Source organism: Triticum urartu, chromosome 3A, assembly GCF_056163025.1.
Source record: "Triticum urartu cultivar PI428250 chromosome 3A, HENAU_Tu73, whole genome shotgun sequence".
NCBI classification, from domain to species: domain Eukaryota; kingdom Viridiplantae; phylum Streptophyta; class Magnoliopsida; order Poales; family Poaceae; genus Triticum; species Triticum urartu.
The window spans coordinates 558,860,493-558,883,919 of record NC_141875.1 but is presented as its reverse complement, the minus strand read 5'-3'; positions in this window follow the sequence as shown (position 1 = coordinate 558,883,919).

Below are 23,427 nucleotides of genomic sequence, written 5' to 3'. Positions count from 1 at the left end.
GTCCCCGAGATTCGGGCCGACTACTGAGCAGTCGGGTCGGATCTTCCTTGACGACTTCTTCCTTATTGATTTTCCTTTGTCTTCATGCTTGCAGGAGCCAATGCCGACTTGAGGGGGCAGCTCAGCGGGGCCCAGGCCGCCCTTCGCGCCAAGGAAGCCGAGTACAATGCCTTGGTCCTGGAGCGTGACCGCCTGGCCAAGAAGTTGGCCGACCAGGAGGAGAGCCACAAGGCGGCCCTGAAGAAGGCGCAGGACAGGGAGGACGCCCTGAAGGCTGAGTTTGAGATCGAAGCGGCGGGCTGGGCTAAGGCAAAACAAGCGCTGAGCGAGGGCTTCGGTCGTATCGAGGATCTGATCGACGTTAAGCCGCCTTCCTCACTCTTTGCTTGCCCCTTGCCCCCTGATTTGTGTTCTGACTTGAGCTACTTTTTGTTCTCTGTGCAAACTACTTTCCTGGCTACTCCGTCTTCGCCACCCAAACCATCGAGGCCCACCGCGAGGTGCGCCGGCAGGCGGGAGCTGAAATCGCGCCGGACGCGAGCCCGACGCTTGAGGAGAAACTATTGGCGGTCCAAGCCCGGCTGCAGCCGGCTCATCGTATGCTCCGCCGCCTCCAGCGCGCCGGGGCGCAGGTGTTGGCCGCCCTCTGGCCAGGCGAGACGATTCCCCGCACCCCGAGTCGGACTGCCGACTAGCTGGAGGTTGCGGTTGGCCGCTTCGAGGCCTGGAAGGCATCGGCAGCCCGGCTTGGAGCTGGGCGGGCTCTGGAGTTCGTCCGAGCCTGGTATCCGGGGCTGAACCTGGACCAGCTGCGCACCTGGCGGCTGGAGGCCGGCGAGGAGATGGAGGAGGTGCGGCCGACTATCGCTCAGCGTGCCTCGACGATCGCCTAGTGTACCGACATCAGCGTCTTCGCTCCTGAAATAAATGACGACGGTGTTGCCCAGCCGGCGGAGTGGTTCAGGCTGGACCCGGCAGTGGGTGAGGACTCGGCAGAGGAGATCGCCTCCAGTGATGAAGGCGAAGACAACGAAGGAGAGGAAGGCGAAGACGTTGAGCCGACCGGTGAAGCGGCCAGCCAGCCTCAGCCTGACCGTGCCTCCAGCAACGAGGAGTGTGCTAGCGCGCCCTCTGCGGGAGGCGGTGATCATGCCGAGGTTCGCCAGCCGGCCACTCCTCCAGCCGGCACTGCCGTCTCCACCGACCTGCCCGACTCGCCAGTCGCTCCCTTGGCTTAATCTGCCGTCCTTGCTTTTCCTGCTTGTTACCTTTTGAACAATTTTATTAAACTTGCACAGTTCCACCCACTGGGGGTGTATTCGAACTATGTTGAATGCTGGCCTTTTGAAGGTCTTTTATGTAAATATGATTGTGTGCGTGTTTGGTTTCCATTCGTGTATGCTTTTTATCCTTAGGCTGTTTCCTTTGCCGCCTTCCCCTTTTGGGAAGGCAAGTACTCGAGCTTTCTTAGATTGAAGCGAGGTAAATGGAAGCCGGCCGGCCGGCTACTCTGGTAGTCGGTCGGTGGTGGGAGAAAAACCGTCTTTTGTTATATTAGTCCGTTAGTCCCTAGCCGTTTTTCGTGTGGGCGTCCTTTCCTGCCTTTAACTCTTGCCAGCCGGACAGCCGGTTCTTCAAACTGCGACTTTTGGCGAGAGAAGGCTTGGGTGCCAGCACACTACTTGTCTGACCGCGGGTAGGACTTCTAATATAACTCCAGGCGGCCAGTCCCCGGGCCGACTAGTCGAACCCGGTGCCGGACGAAAAAAGGAATGTAATGACAAGGTCATAAGCATGATATTCTTCATTCATAGATAAAAGATGGCAGTCCCCGAGCTCTCCTCGGGGGGCCTATTGTCTCGTACTTAGTACAAAAGTTGGCATGATACATACTGTATTTCAACTGTAAAATCTTCGGAGGAGGTTGGTGTTCCATGGTCGTTCCGACTCCTTGCCGGAGTCGTCTCTTTTTCGTGCCTTCGGCTTCTGCGCGTCGATCAGGTAGTAGGAGTCGTTGCCTAAAGCTCTGCTGATGAGGAAGGGGCCCTCCCAAGGGGCCGAGAGCTTGTGCTGGCCGGCTGTTCGCTGGATCAGCCGGAGCACAAGATCGCCCTCTTGGAAGGATCTTGGCCTGACCTTCCGGCTGTGGTAGCGGCGCAAGCCCTGCTGATAGATGGTGGACCGGCTGAGGACTAACGGCTGGCCTTCTTCCAGCAGGTCGACGCCGTCTTCTCGTGCTTCCTTGGCCTCCGCCTCCATGTACATGGTTACCCGAGGCGAGTCAAACTCGATGTCAGTTGGGATGACCGCCTCGGCACCATACACGAGGAAGAAAGGAGTGAAGCCGGTTGATTTGTTTGGGGTAGTGCGCAGACTCCAAAGGACGGCCGGCAGTTCATCAAGCCAACAGCCGGCCGAACGCTCCAGTGGTACGACCAGTCGGGGCCTGATGCCGGCAAGGATGAGGCCGTTGGCTCGCTCGACCTGGCCGTTTGACTGCGGGTGGGCAACGGACGCTAAGTCCAACCGGATGCCCTGCGTCACGCAGAAACGTGCCAAGGCTCCCTTGGCGAAATTCATGCCATTGTCGGTGATGATGCTGTGTGGCACGCCGTACCGAGTGGTTATATCTACGATAAATGTCACGGCAGTCGGCCCATTCAGCTTCTTGATCGGCTTTGCCTCAATCCATTTGGTGAATTTGTCCATAGCGACAAGCAGATGTGTCATGCAGCAGCGCGCCGTCTTGAATGGGCCCACCATGTCCAGTCCCCAAACGGCGAAGGGCCAAGTGAGGGGAATGGTCTTGAGTGCCGAAGTCGGCATGTGTTGCTTAGAGCTGAAGAGTTGGCACCCTTTGCAATGTTTAACTAACTTCTTGGCGTCATCCAAAGCAGTCGGCCAAAAGAAACCATGGCGGAAAGCTTTGGCGACGAGTGATCTTGAGGCCGCATGGTGGCCGCATTCTCCTTGGTGGATGTCTCTGAGGATTGCAATGCCCTTCTCTTGCTCGACGCATCGCTGGAGGACTCCAGTGACACTGCGCTTGACGAGCTCTCTGTTGACGATTGTGTATGCTCCGGCTCGGCGCTGGATTTGTCTTGCCTTTGTTTCGTCAGCCGGCAGATCTTGGTTTATTAGGAAGTTGAGGATGGATTGAGCCCATGATGGAGCTGCGACTTTTTCTATTGCCAACACGGCTACTGCGACCAGGGCGGGCGGGCTGGGTGGTGAAATGCTGGAGTCGGCCGCCGCCTGTTGTGTTGGTGCAGTCTCCGGGCCAACTACCGCAGTCCCCGAGCCGGGTGTGGCAGTCCCCGGGTCGGGCGTAACTACGGAAGTCCCCGAGCCGCCTACTGATGTCCCCGGGCCGACTATCGAAGTCCCCGGGTCACCCGCTTGGTTCTTCGAGCCGGACCCGGCTGCATCGGGGTCAGGCGGCACGAAGATGGAATCGGACTCTGGAGACGGCTTGATAGACGGCTTGAGGAGGCGTTGTAGAGAGACACCGGTTGCTATTGCTTGCCGAGTGGAGCCTATTCGAGCCAGGGCATCAGCTGGCTCGTTGTCGGCTTGCGGTACATGGAGGAACTCGCATCCTTCAAAATACCCACTGATCTGCTGAATGAGGAAGCGGTAGCTTGCCATATTTGCGTCCTTGGCATCCTTGTCACCGGATGATTGCTGGACCACCAAGTCCGAGTCGCCATAACATAGTTTCCGATGAATGCCGAGCTCTTTGGCAAGCCGGAGCCCGTGTATGAGCGCCTCATACTCGGCCACATTGTTGGAGAAGGCAAAGTGAATTTGCAGCGTGTATCTGAGCTTGTCGCCTTTGGGAGAGGTGAGGATGACGCCGGCTCCCAAGCCGGTGCGCATCTTGGACCCATCGAAGTGCATGCGCCAATGAGTGGAGTCAGGAGCTGGCGGTAGGTACTGGGTCTCGGCCCAGTCGACGAGGAAGTCGGCCAATGCTTGGGACTTGATGGCGGTGCGAGGCTGGTAGAAGATCGTGTAGGGGGGCAGCTCGATGGCCCATTTCGCCACCCGGCCGGATGCATCCCGGATGCCTATGATCTCGGCCAGCGGGGCGGTGCATACAACCGTGATGGGATGCTCTTGGAAGTAGGGCTTCAGCTTCTTGGCGGCGAAGTACATGCCGTAGCACATCTTCCGGTAGTGCGGGTAGTTTTTCTTCGAGGTAGACAGCACCTCTCTCAAATAGTACACCGGCCTCTGGACCGGCTGGGCTCGGCCCTCTTCTGGGCGTTGGACTACGATGACGGTGCTGACCACCCGGCTGGTTGCAGCAATGTAGGGGAGCATGGGCTCTTTCTCAGTCGGTGCCGCCAGGACAGGCGGCATGGCCAGCATCTTCTTCAGCTCGTGAAAAGCTTGGTCGTCTTGGTCATTCCACTCGAAGTGAGTGGTCTTCTTCATGAGGCGGTAGAGGGAGAGAGCTTTCTCTCCGAGCCGGCTGATTTAGCGGTTCAGGGAGGCCAAGCATCCGGTGAATTTCTGGACGTCTCGAAGTTTGGTGGGAATCACCATTCTCTCAATGGCCTTGATCTTTACTGGGTTGCATTCGATGCCGCGTTCGGAGACCAGGAAGCCTAGGAGCTGGCCGGCTGGCACTCCGAACACGCATTTCTCGGGGTTGAGCTTGATTTGGAACCGGCACAGGTTCTCAAATGTTTACTTGAGGTCTTCTAGCAAGGTGCCGCGCTTCTCTGTCTTCACCACAATGTCGTCTACGTAGACGTGGGCATTGCTGCCGAGCTGCTTGAGGAGGCAATTCTGCATGCAACGCTGAAAAGTGGCACCGGCATTTCTTAAGCTGAATGTCATAGTCAGGTAGCAGAAGGCTCCGAATGGCGTGATGAAGGCAGTCTTCAGGCGGTCTGCCGGATCTAACTTTATCTGGTGGTATCCTGAGTAAGCATCCAAGAAACTCAACAGCTCACATCCGGCTGTGGAGTCTATCACTTGATCAATCCTCGGCAGGGCAAAGGGATCTTTGGGGCAGGCCTTGTTGAGGCTCGTGTAGTCTACGCACATGCCCCACTTGTCGTTCTTCTTTAGCACGAGGACCGGGTTGGCGAGCCACTCTGGAAAGAAAACTTCCATAATGAAGCCGGCTGCCAGAAGCCGGGCTATCTCCTCTCCCACAATCCTTCTTTTCTCCATCGACAGTCGGCGGAGGGGTTGTTTCACTGGTTTTGCGTCTTCTCGGACGTGTAACTTGTGCTCGGCGAATTCCTTCGAAACACCCGGCATGTCCTTGGGGGACCATGCAAAGATGTCCCGATTCTCACGGAGGAAATCGGCGAGCTCGCCTTCCTATTTGCTGTTTAGGTTTGCCCCGATGATGGCAAACCTCTCTGGGTGCTCGGGGTCAAGAGGTATCTTCTTCGTCTCCTTGGCCGGCTGGAAAGATCCTTGGGCATCATACTCCTTGGGATCGGGGGACAAGGCCGACTGTTTGCCGGCCATGGCCATGACTCGGTCCAACATCTTCTTTTCTTCGGCAATCACAAGGGACTCGGCCAGCCGGCTGCTGGCTGCTGCACACTCGGAAGATTTCTTGTAATTGCCGGCTATGGTGATGATGCCTTTGGTGCTCGGCATCTTCATCTTGAGGTAAGCATAGTGGGGAACAGCCATGAACCTGGCCAAGGCAGGTCGGCCAAGCAATGCATGGTAGGGGCTCTCCAGGTCCACCACTTCAAACCAGATCGCTTCCCGGCGGAAATGATCCTTGTCCCCAAAGAGTACATCAATCTTGATCTTGCTAATGGGGGCGCAGGACAGGCCGGGTACGATGCCATGGAACACAGTCCGAGTAGGCATGAGTTGCTTCGTCTTGACGTTTAGCTTCTCCAGGGTGTCACGGTACAGGATGTTGATGCTGCTCCCGCCGTCGATCAGCACGCAGGAGAAACGGGCGGCGCGTCTGTCCGTTGCAAGGGTGGCATCCAGAACCAACGCATAAGAGCCGGGAGATGGCATCACCTCTAGGTGGTCGGCCCGGCTCCAGCTAATAGGTTTTTCTGACCAGTGCATGTGCTCGGCAGGGTTGGCACCGACCATGCTGACCTCCTGGTGCTCTCGGTGTCTGCCGCGCCGGTCTTCGGGCTGGCTTGTAAAGACGACATAGGCGGCATGCTCGTCGGGGAACTCATCGTGCACGGCTCCGACTGCAGGCCGAGCGCTCGGCGGCTGCGGAGCCGGAGGCGGCGGACCGGCAGGCGGAGGCGGCGCGAGCCCTTCGCCTTTGGAGATTCGGGTGAGCTAGTGGCACTTACGGGTTGTATGGTTGGACGGATTCGCGCCGCGGTGGAACTTGCATGGGGCGTCGAGAGTTTGCTCATAGGAGAAGGCCGGCTGCCAAGCCGGCTTGCCGCCCCTCTGCTTCTTGGGTGTGGGCCGCCCTTCGGGCTGCTCGTCTTCGACTGTGGCCACCTGCCGACTGGTGGAGGGCGGCACGGGGCCCTTGCGCTTGTGGTCGTTCTGGTGTGGGCGTCGGCCAGAGTCCCCCGCCGGCGTCTTGGGCGCCGGGTTGAGTACTTTCCCGGACGTGTCTACCCGGAGCTCGGTCTTCATTGAGGAGTCGGCGGTGGCGTACTTGTCTGCTATGTCCAGAAGCTCGTCGAGGGTAGTCGGCTCGTCGCAGAGAAGCTTGTGCTTGAGGAGGGTGCCTTCTCGGCACCCGGCAGTGAAGTATTCTATGGCTTGCACCTCGTGCACCCCTTCGCAAGAGTTGCGGAGCTCGGCCCAACGCATGAGGTAGTCGCAAGTGGACTTGGCGAAGCCTTGTACACACAAGGAGAGCTGTCTGGGCTTGGTAGCCCGCTTGTAGGTGCTGGTGAAGTTGCGGACGAAGGCTTCTGTGAAGTCTAGCCAGCTGTTGATGCTGTATGGCTTGAGGCTGTTGAGCCAGGTCCGCGCCGTGCCTTGCAGCATGAGGGGCACGTACTTCACGGCAACGCGCCTATTGCCGTTTGCTATGCTAACCGCCGTGGAGTAGTCGATCAACCAATCTTCCGGCTTCACGGAGCCGTTGTACTTGGGCGTGTCTCTTGGGAGCGAGAACCCTTTGGGGAAAGGCTCGTCGCGGATGCGGGGGCCGAAGCATGGCGGGCTAACATCATCTTCTTCTTCCAGCGCCAGGGATCGCGCTAGGCGGTCGATCCGATGGCGGGTGTCGTTCTCGCCGACTCCTTCGCGGCGACCTAGTCGGCCGCTGAGAGTCGGATGCGCAATAGGCGGTGGAGTGGGATATCTCTCCCCACGGGACCGAGGCGGAGGCGGGTTGCCCCGCCACTCCACGGCCCGGGGGTGGCCTTCCGCGTCTCGCTCGATGGAGATTCGGGTTCGGCTTCGGCTGGCAGCCGGCTCTTTCTCGCGCCGCGTGCAGGTTTTACCCGTAGTCGGCGTCCGGGACGTCGCGCCGTGATCTCAGCGCGGGGGAGGGCTTTCCACGCGGGCGTCGGCTTCGTGCCGCTGCGCGGCTGCATCGATTAGCTGCTGGATGCGTCGGGTCATGTGGGGGAGTTCTTCGGCCCCCAATCCGTCTAGCTCGTCTACGGCCGCCTGGGCGGCGCGCAGGTTCTCGAGTGGAGTGGCGTAGACTGGGCGGTCGACTCCTAACGTGTCGGTGACGACAGCGCCGCGCTGTCTGACAACGCCGGCCCGACTGGGCCCGCCTGGGGGCGGCGTGCCAAAGGCGGCGCGGTCGGCTTCGCGTCGGTGGGCCTCAGTGAGGCGTCTCATGGAAGCCAACTTCCGACCCTCCGTGAGGAGGGCGAGGCGGCGATCCTCCAGTGCTTCGGCATCGGCATCGGTGGGGAGGGGGATGGACAAGTCATGGACCGCCGCGTGCGGGGCGGCGTGGGCGCTCTCGTCAGAAGCATCGCCGTGGCTGATGACCATCACCTCGGTGGTGACAGTGTCGCAGCCATCGGTCCGGGGAAGCGGGTCATTGTAAATCGTGACGTTGGTGGGGAAAGGGTCGAGCGAGGCCGTGTCGGAGTCGACAGGCATCGGATCGGTGGAGCCAACCGACTCCAAGTCCACAGCAGGCTCGCCGGAGACGCGAAGCTGGTCGAGGAGGTTGACAAGGTGGTCGGTGCCCGCATCAGAGGCGAGCTCGTCGGAGATGAGGGTCTTGTCAAGGAGATCGGCGAGGCCGCTCGCTGCGCAGATGTTGGTGACGGCTTGCAGCGCGTCGTGGAAAGCGCCATCGGGCGTGCCGGGCTGGCTACGTTCACTGGGGAGGAAGAGGGTTCCCGTCCAGAACAGGTCTCCGAACGACGGTGCACCTCGCCCCACGGTGGGCGCCAAATGTCGGGTGGTAGGTGCGACATATGCCTACGGATGGCTTATCATTGTGGGAGCCAGTAAGACGTCGCCGGTGCCTGAAAACGGGATGAGGCGAAGACATGCACGCCGGCGAATCTTACCCAGCTTCGGGGCTCTCCGTGGAGATAACACCCCTACTGCTGCTCTGCGGGGTCTCCGCATGATCACTAGATGAACAAGTAGCTACACGATGCTCCTTGAGCTGTTTGGCGAGAGGAGGAAGAAGGGCACGGCTCGCTCTTTTCTCCTCCCTATGTGGTGTCTAAAACTAGCAGGGATCGACCCTTTGCATGGGTGTCCCGGGGGGTTTATATAGGCCTACCCCCCGGGGGTACAATGGTAATCCGGCTGGGCGCGGGGCCCAGCCGTCTGTGTCTACACTCGCCGGCTTCTGCGCCGGCTGCTGGGCCCCGCCGGCTGGTGGGTCCTGCCGGCTGCCGGCTCCTTGGTCGACAGGCAGGCCCCACTGTCCAGGGCCTTGTCGGTTGCTGGTTACTGTTGCCTCGACCTGGTGACGAGGGCTTTGCTGGGGTGAGCGTGGCTATAGCGCCACCGCCCGGCGGGCGATCGCTGTAGCCTCACCGTGTCTTGTCTCCTTAATGGGGCGTCTCCTTCGAGGGAGGTGGCAAGCCGGCTGTGGGGAGCCAGCTCTGTCTTGGGCCGACTGGGGGAGGCCTGGCCGCCTTCGGGTGTCTCTCTGCCCGAAGGGACCCACCGCCCGTGGGCCGTGCTGGCAGCCCGTTGTGGATGACATCAGGGTCAACATGGCAACAGTGCCGCGCCAGACGGGTCATAGCCACCCGTACGGCGCACTGTGCCAGGCGTGCACCAGGATTCGAGGGTGGCAGGCTTTACTGTAGCCACGCCCCGTCACATCGCCGTTACGTGGATGCAGACTTCGAGGGTACGATCTCGACCGATTTGTGGGAGCCGGCTTCTTGGAGTCGGCCTTCTCGTGGCCGGCTTCTTGGAGCCGGCCCTCCCACGGCTTTCTCCATGAGGGCTAAAGTCGGGCCCCCCTCTGATAGTCGGCCTGGGAGACAGCTAGCAAGGGGAAGGCGGCCCCACGTCTTGGATTCTTGAGGGCCGGATCGGCTCGTAATTTTTCAGAAGAGCCAGGGGGTGCCGGCTAGGCTACCCGTTGTCATTTACTCCGATAATGGCCGCACCTTTCACGGGTACACGCTCTTCATAATCCATCGTCTGGCTGCTATGTGCTCTGGCTTGTTTGGAGGTAGCTATCTTCCCCGATCTCTTCATGTCCTTTTTCTTGGGCACACCTCCCAGACCCTTCCTTAACCCGTGCCCCAGTGTTCCCGGGCTAAGAACTGTACGACCCCCGGCTAGTTGAGCCTGTGTTGAGGCGGCATCTTCAGGCGTGTCCTGTGAGGATTTCATGAAGAGAGACTTTTTGCAATCCCTGCTACGACCTTCCTGCCCGGGAAGATCATCCATATCCTCATTAGCATGCTGATAGCCCGATTCATCATATGGTTCACTCATCATATCCAAGTCACACTCATACGCGTTTGTATTGAGGAAACCCATTGGGTCAACCTCCGTCTCATCATCCATTCTCTGTTCTACATGACGGATTACATCAGCTAGTACTATTGCAACCCCTTCATCACGTCGTCCGCTGCTCTCACCTGATAGTATAGGAGCTGGTAATTGCATAGGCGGGGTGATGGTCTCCGCACATGCTTGTTGATGTGTGGTTATTGGTGTGCTCTCGGCTTGCTCAAGACGAATAAGATTCTTCGGCCATAGCAACACCCAACCCTTGCAGCTTCCAATCCGCGGTGGGGTCTCGTCGTCCTCTCCCACATGCTGTACTGGAGGAGGCAAATCCTCGTGCCCTGATTTCACACTGGACAAGTTGACCCTGAAGTGCCCAGCGGGGATCGGCTGGTTGTGGAATGTGGGTTGCAAGGGGTTCATTATCATCCCCTTTCCCACGTCCACCTTCTGGCCTTTGATCAAGTAGAGTATGGTGCACGGGGTTTCTTCGGCCTGCAAACACACGTCTGTGGCGTAAAACATCCAAAAGGCAACGGAAATGGAATATTCTATATATATATATCTTGGTGCGACATGTAATTACCGTGAGGGCGTCGAGCTCAGTCGAAGACGAAGGCCGACCTAGCGCGCCAGAGACTGAGGACGGGCTGCTATGAGCGGGAGCGACTACGAGAGGAGGCCCAGTTGCATGAGCAAGTGATGGTGCGGTGGTGTTGTTGTTCACGGAGTTGCTCCCGACAAAACTGGGCAACGGGAAATCATGTACCGTCTTGTCTGGATTTTCCTTCGTCTAGTTGATGATAGCTGGAACCAAGTTAGTAGCAAAATCATTTCTGCAGGCATTTACAGCTGCATTGACTGCCTGTGGTAGCAGCTCACTTTTCTCCTCGGCTATTTTTTTCGTGTCCTCAGCTGCCTTTTTTCTCGACCGCAAGCTTCACCTTCTCATCGATGTCCGCCTGACTAAACTTCTTTTCCTGCTTCTTGGCCTCCGGGCCCTCATTGTAAAACACCTTCCACGTGGCGCCGTATCAGCGCCGTGCAAACGACCATATTGTGGCCGCTGGTCCAAAGGGAGTCCCTTAGGTTCGTTCAAGGCCTGGTTAAGAGGGGTGTCCCACTTGGGCCTCATCGGAGAAGTAGGGCTTTTGGCTGGAAGCTGGTGTTGCTCCTGCAGAAGGAGCATGAACCGTTTAGGAATGTGTAGTCAACTAGATCTGGAGCTAAATGTAAGGTGGTAAAAGAATAATTACCAGTAGTCTAATCAATTTCCTCGTGATCTGGTCCGTGTAAAAAACCTACTTTTCCTTGTCCCACTTGTAGCGGGCCCTAATGAAGTCATGCTCCAAGGGGTTGGTGAACTTCGCAAAGGGGTCTGGGATATCCGCGGCTTCACGTTCCGCATCCTCGTTATCCCATATGGGCCTTTTACCGAGGTAGCCACGGCTTCTGAGGCGATGCTTCCCCATGTTCCTCGGGGAAAAGAGGCGGGATGAAGGGAGGAGTGGGGATTTTGGGGGTTAAGCGGGCATAGCAGTAGCGCGTTTAGGCAAAACGGGCTATAGCTACTTCAGGTAGCTATAGCGATTTCGTGTAGAAACCGCTACTGCTATCTTGACTAGTTGTAGCTCTTTTCTCACAAAAGCGCTGCTGCTATAACCAGTACCTATATATAACAGTTTTCCTGTTTGTTTTCTTCTATTTTATTTTCCTTTATTTTCTCTCACTTTTCTTTTCTTTTTTTCCGAGAGCAGTGAACGAAGGGAAAGCGATATATATTGCATCATTTGACGGTTAGATATGTATACAAAATAGGAACATATATATTACATCATTCGACCCATGCATAATAATGGCTAAGTGTGTATACAAAATAGGAACATATATATTACATCATTTGACCGATAACATACGGTTCCTCAGTGTTGACGTTTTCGTTTTTGAGTCAGCTTCTTTCCCTTCTTGTTGGGTGAAGAATAATTGAGCCCCTCATTGTGACTTTGCCTTTTCCATGGAGTACGATTTTTCTTAGGTAATGTAGTACTGATTCTGATTTTGACGTATACTTCATCATCGTCGTCACCTTCCCTCATTGGATTGATGTACTGATCGTAGTCTTCCTCGTTGGCGACTCCATCCACTCCAATGATGTTCCTTTTGCCTCTCCTCACGGCAACACGGCTAGGATTGCGCGGGTCAGTTATGAAGAAGCATTGTGTCACGTGCTTAGCATGTACCCATGTCTTGTTTTTTGCAATAGCGTTCACGGTAGCGCTCTTGGCGTCGGGTATAGTCATAGTAGTGAAATTCCGGTTTTCTCTTTCGACATTCTTAGCCCATCTGACACGAAACATCGTCGTGTTGTGCAGTCTACAGTAGTCAAGCTCCCAGATCTCCTCGACCCTTCCGTAAAATCTTTCAGTTGCGTCGTTGTCGCTGCCGGTCATGCATTCCATCCTCACCCCTGAGTTCTGATCATCACAGTCCATATCTTTGGTCTCTGTGTAGAACATGTATCCGTTGATATCGTATGCCTGATAGGTTACGAGGTTGGGCGAGGGGCCATGTGCTAAGGCGTATATGAGCAATTCGTCCTTAGAGCCCTCCTCCAAGGGATTAGCAATAATATGCTCTTTGAACCAATGCAGGAAAGTGGAGTTTTGCTCTCTAGTAACTTCGGCATCCATCCTGCATACCCCCGGTCATGATACTCCTTTGCGATAACTTCTTTGTGCAGTGCCACGAAAAGATCTACCTCATCTAGGTGTTGTAGCACTACCAAGTTTGCTCTGTCAAAGTCGCTGCGTCGATCTGAGTATGCCACGTGCAGTTCGCTGCGACCATTAGAGTGGCCTTCTCCTTCGAGCCTCCCGTCGTGCTTGTTAACGGGAAAACCAACACTAACACCAGGCGGCTGGTCTGTGCCATATAGAAAATTCTCACAGAAAGAGATGCACTCTTGTGTCAGATAGCCCTGGATGATGCTTCCATCCGGACGAGGCATGTTACGAATGAATCCTTTGATGATCCCAGTCATCCTCTCAAACGGCATCATGTTGTGCAGAAATGACGGCCCCAGGTCTATTATGTCGTCCACAATATGGACACACAGATGCACCATCACGTCAAAGAATGCAGGTGGGAAGTACATCTCAAGCTCATTCAGTATCACAACGATCTCTTCCTGTAGCCTTCGGAGATACTTCACACTGATCGACTTTCGAGAGATGACGTCAAAAAAGTTGCAGAGACCAATAAGCGTGTCATAGACGTGCTTGTCCATTATCCCTCTAAGGGCAACAGGTAGTATCTGCGTCATCATCACATGACAGTCATGGACTTCATCCTGTTGAACCATTTCTTGTCCGTGTCTAGATATCTCCTTATCTTGCCACAGTAACCGGAACTAACTTTGACTCTGGTAAGGCACTTAAAGAATTGATCGATCTCTGCCTGACTTAAGGTGAAGCAAGAAGGGGGGGCAATAATCCCCTTTCTTTATTTTCTTGCCCTTCTTCTCCCGCGCCTCTGTGTCCGTCTCTGTCTCGTCTGACTTTTTACGGGGCGGCATGTGTAGATCTTCCATGATATTCAAATCTTGCAAATCTTTTCTTGCCTTCGGACCATCCTTGGTCTTATCCGGCATGTTCATCAGTGTCGCGAGCAAGCTCTCAAGGACATTCTTACAGATATGCATTTGATCAAGGTAATGAGGTGTATCGAGTTTGTGCTAGTACTCCAAGTCCCAGAACACATACCTCGTCTTACATACCTTCAGCAGCGGCTCCGGCGCCTTTTTCATCGTCTTTCCCAGTGCGGGGCACTCCTTCCATTTTTTCAACAGCTCATCGATTTCGGCGCCACTCCGCTTACGTGGAGGTCCTTGATGCTCAGCGTGACCATTGAATAGATCTCCACGGTTTCTCCATGGGTCGTCCTATTCGAGCCATCTTCGATGCCCCATGTACACGATTTTCCCAGACTCCCATCTTTCCTTGACGTTAGCTGCTGAGACATCGTATCATCCATGCACCGCGTGCATCCGCAATATCCATGGCACACCTGGCCTGCGACATGTCCGTAACCGAGATAGTCGTGTACCGTCATGATCAGCATGACTCTCATGTAGAAATGCTCGCCTTTGCTGGCGTCCCATGTCTTGGCCGGTGTTTTCCATAACATGTCTAACTCCTCTTGAAGTAGCCCCAGATACAAATTAATATTATTTCCTTGTTGTTTTGGCCCTTGAATAAGCATGCTCCTGTGAATGTACTTCGACTTCATGCACAACCAGGGAGGAGGTTGTACATCCATACAAACACGGGCCATGTGCTATGGTTGGTGTTCTGGATGCCAAACGGATTCATGCCATCGGCACACGCGCCGAGCACGATGTTCCTTGCATCACATTCGAAAGACCGATAGAGAATGTTCAACGCTCTCCACTAGCTTCCATCCTTGACGTGTCTTAGATTCGGATCATCTCCATCGTTGGGCTTCTTCCTCTCCGTGTGCCAGCGCATTAACTTTGCTTCCTTTGGATCTACGAAATACCGATGGAGACGGGGAGTGATCGGTAAGTACCATACAGCTTTCTGCGGACATTTCTTCCCGGCCTTCTTGTATCGAGAAGCATTGCACACCAGACAACTTGTTTTTTCCGCGTGCTCCTTCCGATAAAGTATGCAATCGTTGATGCATGCATGGTATCTAACGTGCGGCAGATCAAGAGGGCACACGATCTTCTTGGCGTCATCAACCCTAGTAGGACATAGATTCCCCGCGGGAAGAACATCCTTTAGGTACTTGAGATGCTCATCGAGGCTAGTGTCGGTCCATTTGTTTTTAGCCTTCGTCTTCAGGAGTTGGAGCGTGAAACTCAAGAGGGTCACCTCAGGATTGCAACCATCATACAATGGGGTGTTCGAGTCTACCACCAGTTGCTCTAGCTTAGCCTCCTCTCTAGAAGCAGCTCTCTCAGTACTCCTCTCCTTGCGAAGCAGTGCTTGAACATGAGGGTCCCACATGATTGAACCTAGTACCGACGAAGTCTGCTGCATGCAGTCCACGTTCTCTCTGCCGCCATGTTCGGACCCTTCTCCTCCGCCATGTCCGGCCCCTTCTCCGCCGCCATGTCCGGCCTCTTCCCTGCCGCCATTATCGATCATCTCTTCGTCTTGCCCCGTGTCATCATTGCCTGTCCCATCGGCGTCCTCAACATCGTCATCCTCATCTTCAATTATCCATCGAGTATAGCCATCCATGAAACCAGTCATGAGCAGGTGCGCTTTGACACGACCATCATCATAGGGGTCAAGCCAAACTATTCCTTTGCATTTTCGACACGGACATAAAATCTCTGTCCGGTTATTTTCTTTCATGTCCTGCACCGCCGACTGCAACCACCTATCCACCATCGTTCCACTGACCATCATGAACGTCTGCAAGGTAATAATAAACAAATTGATTATAAAAATGTGTGCATGCATCAAAGTCATACAAAAATTTGGCATGAACTTCCCTAAAAATAGGACATGTAGATCTAGAGTTTGCCCGGAATTCAACGAAACGGAAATAAATCGACATTTCGGCAAAACATAGGCAACTCAAAAGCACAATTTGGCGTCAACTCATGCCACACACATAATTTCCATCATATTGCCCAATTATCATATCACACACACATAGACATATTTCCATTTTGCAAAAGCATGAAATTTTAATCACCTCTATCTTGAGATCGAGCACACGGTGGAGACGATGATGTAGGGAGATCAAAAGTGCACAAAGCTCTTCTTAACAAAGATAGATCTAGTTAGGGGGCAAATAGGTCACTTAACTAAATCCTACATCTACCTAGCTAGCTAATTTGGGAGGAGACAACCTCAACTAGTGGAGGGGGAAGGAAAAAGAGAAAGGAGATGCATTAATGGAGGTGGTGTAGTTAACTAGGAGTAATGAAGAAAGAGAAAGGTAGGTAGAAGAGGGAGAGTAATGGGGGGAGAAGTATTTGTTGGAAATATGCCCTAGAGGCAATAATAAAAGGATTATTATTATATTTCCTTGTTCATGATAATTGTCTTTTATTCATGCTATAATTGTGTTATCCGGAAATCGTAATACATGTGTGAATACATAGACACCAACATGTCCCTAGTAAGCCTCTAGTTGACTAGCTCGTTGATCAACAGATAGTCATGGTTTCCTGACTATGGACATTGGATGTCATTGATAACGAGATCACATCATTAGGAGAATGATGTGATGGATAAGACCCAATCCTAAACAGAGCACAAGATCGTATAGTTCGTTTGCTAGAGTTTTTCCAATGTCAAGTATCTTTTCCTTAGACCATGAGATCGCGTAGCTCCCGGATACCGTAGGAGTGCTTTGGGTGTACCAAACGTCACAACGTAACTGGGTGACTATTAAGGTATACTACGGGTATCTCCGAAAGTGTCTGTTGGGTTGACACAGATCAAGACTGGGATTTGTCACTCCGTATGACGGAGAGGTATCTCTGGGCCCACTCGGTAATGCATCATCACAATGAGCTCAAAGTGACCAAGTGTCTGTTCACGGGATCATGCATTACGGTATGAGTAAAGTGACTTGCCGGTAACGAGATTGAACGAGGTATTGGGATACCGACGATCGAATCTCGGGCAAGTAACATACCGATTGACAAAGGGAATTGTATACGGGGTTGCTTGAATCCTCGACATCGTGGTTCATCCGATGAGATCATCGAGGAGCATGTGGGAGCCAACATGGGTATCCAGATCCCGCTGTTGGTTATTGACCGGAGAGCCATCTCGGTCATGTCTACATGTCTCCCGAACCCGCAGGGTCTACACACTTAAGGTTCGGTGATGCTAGGGTTGTAGAGATATGAATATGTAGTAACCCGAAAGTTGTTCGGAGTCCCGGATGAGATCCTGGATGTCATAGGAGTTCCAGAATTGTTCGGAGGTGAAGAATTATATATAGGAAGTGCAGTTTCGGCCATCGGGAGAGTTTCGGGGGTCACCGAAAGGGTCCAGGGGGTCCATCGGGTGGGGCCACCCATCCCGGAGGGCCCCATGGGCCAAAGTGGGGAGGGGAACCAGCCCATAGTGGGCTGGTGCGCCCCCCTTGGCCCACCCCATGCGCCTAGGGTTGGGAACCCTAGGGTGGGGGCGCGCCCCACCTGGCTTGGGGGGCACTCCACCCCTTGGCCGCCGCCCCCCCTAGGAGATCTCCTAGGGCCAGCGCACCCCCTAGGGGGCCTATATAAAGGGGGGAGGGAGGGGGCAGCCGCACCTTTGAGTCTTGGCGCCTCCCTCTCCCCTGCAACACCTCTCCCTCTCGTAGTAGAACGGCGAAGCCCTGCTGCGGTGACCCCTGCATCCACCACCACGCCGTCGTGCTGCTGGATCTTCATCAACCTCTCCTTCCCCCTTGCTGGATCAAGAAGGAGGAGACGTCACGCTGACTGTACGTGTGTTGAACGCGGAGGTGCCATCCGTTCGGCGCTAGGATCTCCGGTGATTTGGATCATGTCGACTACGACTTCCTCATCCCCATTCTTTGAACGCTTCCGCCCGTGATCTACAAAGGTATGTAGATGCAATCCGATCACTCGTTGCTAGATGAACTCATAGATGGATCTTGGTGAAACCGTAGGAAATTTTTTTGTTTTCTGCAAAGTTCCCCAACAGTATTGAGGAAGACGAAGCGGGAGGATGGGAGGTAGGGGAAAGGGAGGAGAGGAGATGGGGGAGGGGGAGGGGACGATGGGTGGGCGGAAAAAAGGTGGTGGGGTCCTGCGACTTAGCAGTAGCGCGGGAGCGAAAACCCGCTACTGATAAGATCGTAGCAGGAACACGTGTTTCTCGCACGCGCTATTGCTAAACGGGGCCAACCGTGTGGACAATTTCAAAATTAGCAGTAGCGACGTGAGCAAAAAGCGCGCTACTACTATTTCTGAAGCAGTAGCACGCAACGCGCTGCTGCTAAACTTAGGGTGTTGGTTACTGTTGGTTGATTTTTGTAGCAGTGCGGTTTAGCCCTCACACGCTACTGCTAAATTTGCATCAGTAGCGGGTTTTTATTGACCGCGCTACTGCTAATTAGCAGTAGTGCTTCTTTTTGTGCCGCGCTGCTGCTAATATTCTGTGTATAAGGTTTTCCCTAGTAGTGGGCCAGAAGAAACCTTGTCAGAATCCCTTGCTGGCAAGGGCTCTCGAACCTATGTGGGAGCCACATATGCCTTCGTGTATCTCTGCCAACAGCTCCAGTCCTTCCTCCGGGGGAATGCACTTCAATTGCACACCGTTTGGTCTTTTCCTGTAAAGGACGTCGTCGATGAACTGATACATGGCAGGCCGACGGGCTACTTTCTCCGCTTCTTCCTGCTCCTCGGGAAGTTCCCCTGTTTGGAGGAATTGGACGGTATGTTGTGCCCATGCTGGAGCCTGGGGCTCAACGGCAAGGACTAAAGGCATTTCCTTTGTCGTGGGATCAGCTGTCTCTACAGGCAGGGCTTGACGCCCCGCTGGAGTCGGTTGCCCCATGGCAGGCTCAGCGTCCACGATAACATCTTTGCCAGCGGCTCCTGGGAGCTCGCTGAGAAAGTACTTGCCGGGACCTGATTTTCTTCGCTTGTTTTGCTTTGTTGATGGTTCAACGGATGGTCAAGTCAACCGAAGCACAAAAGTACCTGGATGCATAGGTAGTTTGAAGGCGGCGCATTTTGACAGGTAGTCGGCGATGTCGTTCTCCACTCGGGGAACATGCTCCGCCCGTATCCCGTCAAAACGCCCCTCCAGCTTCCTCACCTCATCTACGTAGGCCTCCATCAGCGGGCTTTGATAATCTTTGTTGACTTGCCTGATGACAAGCTGTGAGTCGCCCCTGACGATGAGCTTCTTGATCCCGAGGTCTGCTGCGATCCTGAGACCGGCAAGCAACCCCTCGTATTCAGCAGTGTTGTTTGTGGACATCTCCCTAGGATAGTGCATCTGGATTACATGCTTGAGGTGCTCTCCGATGGGTGCAACGATCAGCACACCAGTCCCGGCGCCTTGAAGTGAGAAAGCCCTGTCAAAGTACATAATCCAGTTGCGATCTACCTCCTTGTCGGGGAGGGTAGTCTCCTGGATCTCTTTGTCGGGCGTTGAGGTCCACTCGGCAATGAACTCTGCCAAGACTCTGCTTTGGATTGTCGAAGTACTAACTTCAAATCAAAACTCGACAGTTCCACGGCCCACTCCACAATCCTCCCGCTTGCGTCTGGGTTATGCAATATCTGTTGCAACGAGAGGCGGGTGATGACGGTGATCTCGTGTGCTTAGAAGTAATGACGCAGCTTCCTCGAGGCCATAAGGAGGCCGAAGAGCAATTTCTGCACACTAGAGTACCTTGACCTAGCCCCCTGCAAGAGGGAGCTGAAAAAGTAAACCGGGTGCTGCATCATTTTCTTCTTCTGCACCACTTTGTTTGGTTGCATAGGCCATGTCCTGCCAGCGTCATGCTTTGCTGGGGGCCTTGCCTTGCCGGCATCAGGCCCTGCTGGGGGGAGCTCTGGCTTGTCATCCACCAGTCCTGTCGTTGCCACTGCCTCTTCGTCGACCTCTCTCTACGCCACTAGCGCGGCACTGACCACTTGATTCGTTGCCGCCAGATATAGCAGCAATGGCTCTTGTGGTTTGGGCGCAACCAGTACCGGTGTAGAGGAGAGGTATTTCTTCACATCCTGCAGCGCTGCTTTGGCCTCTGGGGTCCATTCCATTGGGCCTGCCTTTTTCAAGATTTTGAAAAGGGGAAGGGAGCGCTCAGCAGACTTGGAGATGAATCTGCTCATGGCAGCAACGCAGCCAGTGAGCCGATGCACATCCTTGATCCGCTTGGGCGCCTCAATCTGCTCAATAGCCTTGATCTTGTCTGGATTCGCCTCGATACCACACTGTAACACAAAGAACCCGGGAAGTTTGCTGGACGTAACACCAAAGACACACTTCTCAGGGTTTAACTTGAGGTTGATCCTGCGCAGATTTCCAAATGTCTCTTCCAATTCTTGCACAAGTGTCGCCCTGTCCTTGGTTTTGACCACTATCTCATCCATATAAGCTTCCATATTTCTATGCAGTTGGGGCTCAAAAACAATTTGTACTGCCCTTGCAAACATCGAGCCAGCACTCTTCAACCCGAAAGGCATCCGTAAAAAGCAATACGTGCCACATGGGGTGATGAACGCTGTCTTCTCTTGTCATGAAGATCTGGTGGTACCCCGAGTAGGCGTCAAGGAATGATAACAGATCACACCTGGCCGTGGAGTCAACAATATGGTCAATGCATGACAACGGGAAAGGGTCCTTGGGACAAGCCTTATTGATATCTGTGTAGTCAATACACAGCCTCCACTTCCCATTTGCCTTGCGCACCACCACCGGATTGGCCAACCATGTTGGATGGAATACTCCTCTCACCAAGCCTGCTGCTTCCAACTTCCTGATCTCGTTCGTAATGAACTCTTGCCGTTCCAAAGCTTGCTTCTTGACCTTCTGCTTGACGGGTCACGCATGAGGACAGACATCAAGATGGTGCTCAATCACCTCCTGGGAACGCCGGGGATGTCGGATGCTTGCCATGCAAACACGTCGACATTCGCCCGCTGGAAGGTGACGAGCGTGCTTTCCTATTTACTGTCCAGGGTGGAGCTTATGGTGAAAGCCCCTCCTATGCCATCCTCATTGACGGACACCTTCTTGGTCTCTGGTGGTGCAGCTCTGGATTTCTTGCTCTTTCCGGTAGAGCTCTCTGGCACGTCCTCGACGAGAGCACAACACTTCGAATAGGTACGCTTGCCGAAGTGGGTGCGAGAGGTCTTGTCGGTCTTCTTCTCTCCCAGGGCTCCAGCGGCAGGAGCAAGTGCCTTGGCGGCAGTCGCTGCAACTGCTTCCCAGTAGAGTTGGTCGGCGCAGACCAGTGCGTCCTTCTTGTCGGAGGGGACGGTGATGATGGTCATCGGCCCAGACATCTTCAGTGTGTTGTAGGCGTAATGTGACGCCGCCATGAACTTGGCTAGTGCCAGGCGACCGAGAATCCTGTTGTAGGGCAAGGGGATCTCAGCTACATCAAAAACAACCCTCTTTGTCCTGTAATTTAACTCGCCTCCAAACGTTAAGGGCAGCGAGACCTTACCCTTCGGCTGACTCCTCCCCGGGTTGACCCCTTGAAACATGCCCGTTTCTTCGAGGTCTCCATCAGGAATCTGCAGCCTTTTGATCACAATGGGCGAGATCAAGTTCAGACTGGCCCCGCCGTCAACTAGCATCTTCGTCACCTTGAGGTTGCGTATTGTTGGCGAGACCAACAACGGCAAACACCCGACCGCAGTTGTGCGATCAGGGTGGTCCTCGGTGTCAAAAATGATAGGTGTGCTGGACCACCTCAGCGGCTTCTGAGCATCGAGCGATGGCTCCGCTGCTGTGATCTCATGCGCCCACTGCTTGAGCTGGCGGTGAGAGGTGTGCAGTGAGGTGCCACCATCGACGCACATGGCATCCGTAGCCTTCTGGAACTCATGCTCGCCGGACTCGTCGTCTTCGTCATGATCATCGTCTCCTTGCTTCTTGTCGCGGCCCCGAGCGGGCCTCTCTTGCTGGTTATCCTTCCTAGGGCAACCTCCTTGGCCACCACACTTCTTGCCAGATCACTCGGCACCATCCTGGCCCTTCTCCTTGTCCCGCCTCTCATACTCAGCTTTTTTCTTCTCAACAAGCAGCTCAACTTGCCGGCAGTTCTGGAGGTCGTGGCCCTTGGTGTCGTGGTTCTAACTCTGACAGTGATGTAGGGGGTATGTATGGAGAGGCTAGATCTTAGCTATGGAGGAGTTGTAAGCACACGAGGATTACGAATTCAGGCCCTTCTCAGAGGAAGTAACAACCCTACGTCTCGATGCCCGGAGGCGGTCGACTGAATTATGTGTGTATGAATAACAGGGGTGCGAACCCTTGATACTGAAGAGGGGGTGGCTTATATAGAGTTCGCCAGGCCCCTCCAGCCCTCAGTAATGCAGGGTTTAAAGTACATTAAGACTGGGGGTTACTGGTAACGCCCCTAATAAAGTGCTATGATGACCATAAAAGCTACTTAATGACCGACCGTTTGCGTGCAGGGTGACTTTAGATCTCCTGGCAGTCGAGTGGTTGGATCTTGGTCGAGCGATTGCTTCGTGGTCGAGTGTCTTGAATCCGTCGAGTGGGATACCTCCAAGTCGATTGAAAGGTGACTTCTTCTAGGGATGTCCTTGGGTAGGGTACTTAGGACATGTCCATGCCCCTACCCTAGGTACATAGCTTCATCATTAGCCCCCGAATGGATCGAGGTTCGAGTGGGGAAGGAGTTGGGGATCTTTCCGACTGGTTCTTCATGTTATATGAATGTCTTGTTTTGGATCAATTGTCACGGATGACGTCGTCAACTTCTTTCAGTTGCCTTGATCCATTCCTGGCCTCTTGTCGAGTGAATTTCTTTACTTGTGAAGTTACGAGTGACGGTGTGAAAGGGATCTTTTGTTTGACGAGTTGTTCTGCGGCCCGTGGATTTTGCGGGATTTGAATTTTGGGAAGCGCGCGGGACGGGGGCGGCCGTAGTAATCGAATGGGATAGGACGGAAACTCCTTGATCCCCGTGCCACCTTTTTCGCCACGTACCGCGTGCGCGCCTGTTGCGGGATTTGACGGGATTACCTGGGCCTACCAGTCAACCACTCGGAAGCGACCTCTTATAAGCTGCCGGCTCGGGACCCCCGAACAGTGCGCCTTCACTTTTCCCCTTCCTTCACAAGATCCTCCGCCACCTCCGCTCTCACCTTGGTGCCGTAGGTCTGTTCAAGCTTCGCCGGCGACGATGGTGAAGGAGAAGACGTCAGCTCTGGAGTGCGCGAAGAAGGCGGCGGTGCAGGGGAAGGGGAAGAAGTCCGCTCGGGGCGGATCTTCCTCAAGGACTGCTCTACCCAAGGATTGGATCCAGGGCGACTGGATGCCGTTGGCGATTCGGCAGGATGATCTCGATGATCTGGTTGAGGGGGGATTCATTCCCCACGAATCTGCGCGTCTCCTGGGGAAAGAAGTCAAACCCCAGCCTCTTGATGGTGAGTGCGTCCTCCTCACCACCCATATCGATCGCGGATTCTCTCTGCCTCCTCATCTTTTTTCCGGAGCTTCGTAAACTTCTTCGAAGCGCAGCTCCATCACTTTACTCCCAATTCTATTGTGTATCTTGTTGCTTTCGTTTCCTTGTGTGAAAACTTCTTGGGTTGCCGCCCCACTGGGGACTCTTCAAGAACATCTTCACTTGCCGCTCTCAGTCGGTCAAGAAGGCCAAGTCGAGTGATGAACGGACGCAGGTGATCCAGCTGTGCGGGGGCCTGGCGATCCAGATGAGGGGAAAAAGTTCCTTTCCGTCTATCACTTTTCCCGAGTCAGTCCGCGGGTGGCAGTCGACTTGGTTTTACTGTAAAGACCAGGTGACCCCAGGACAGTCGACTGGGCTTCCCCC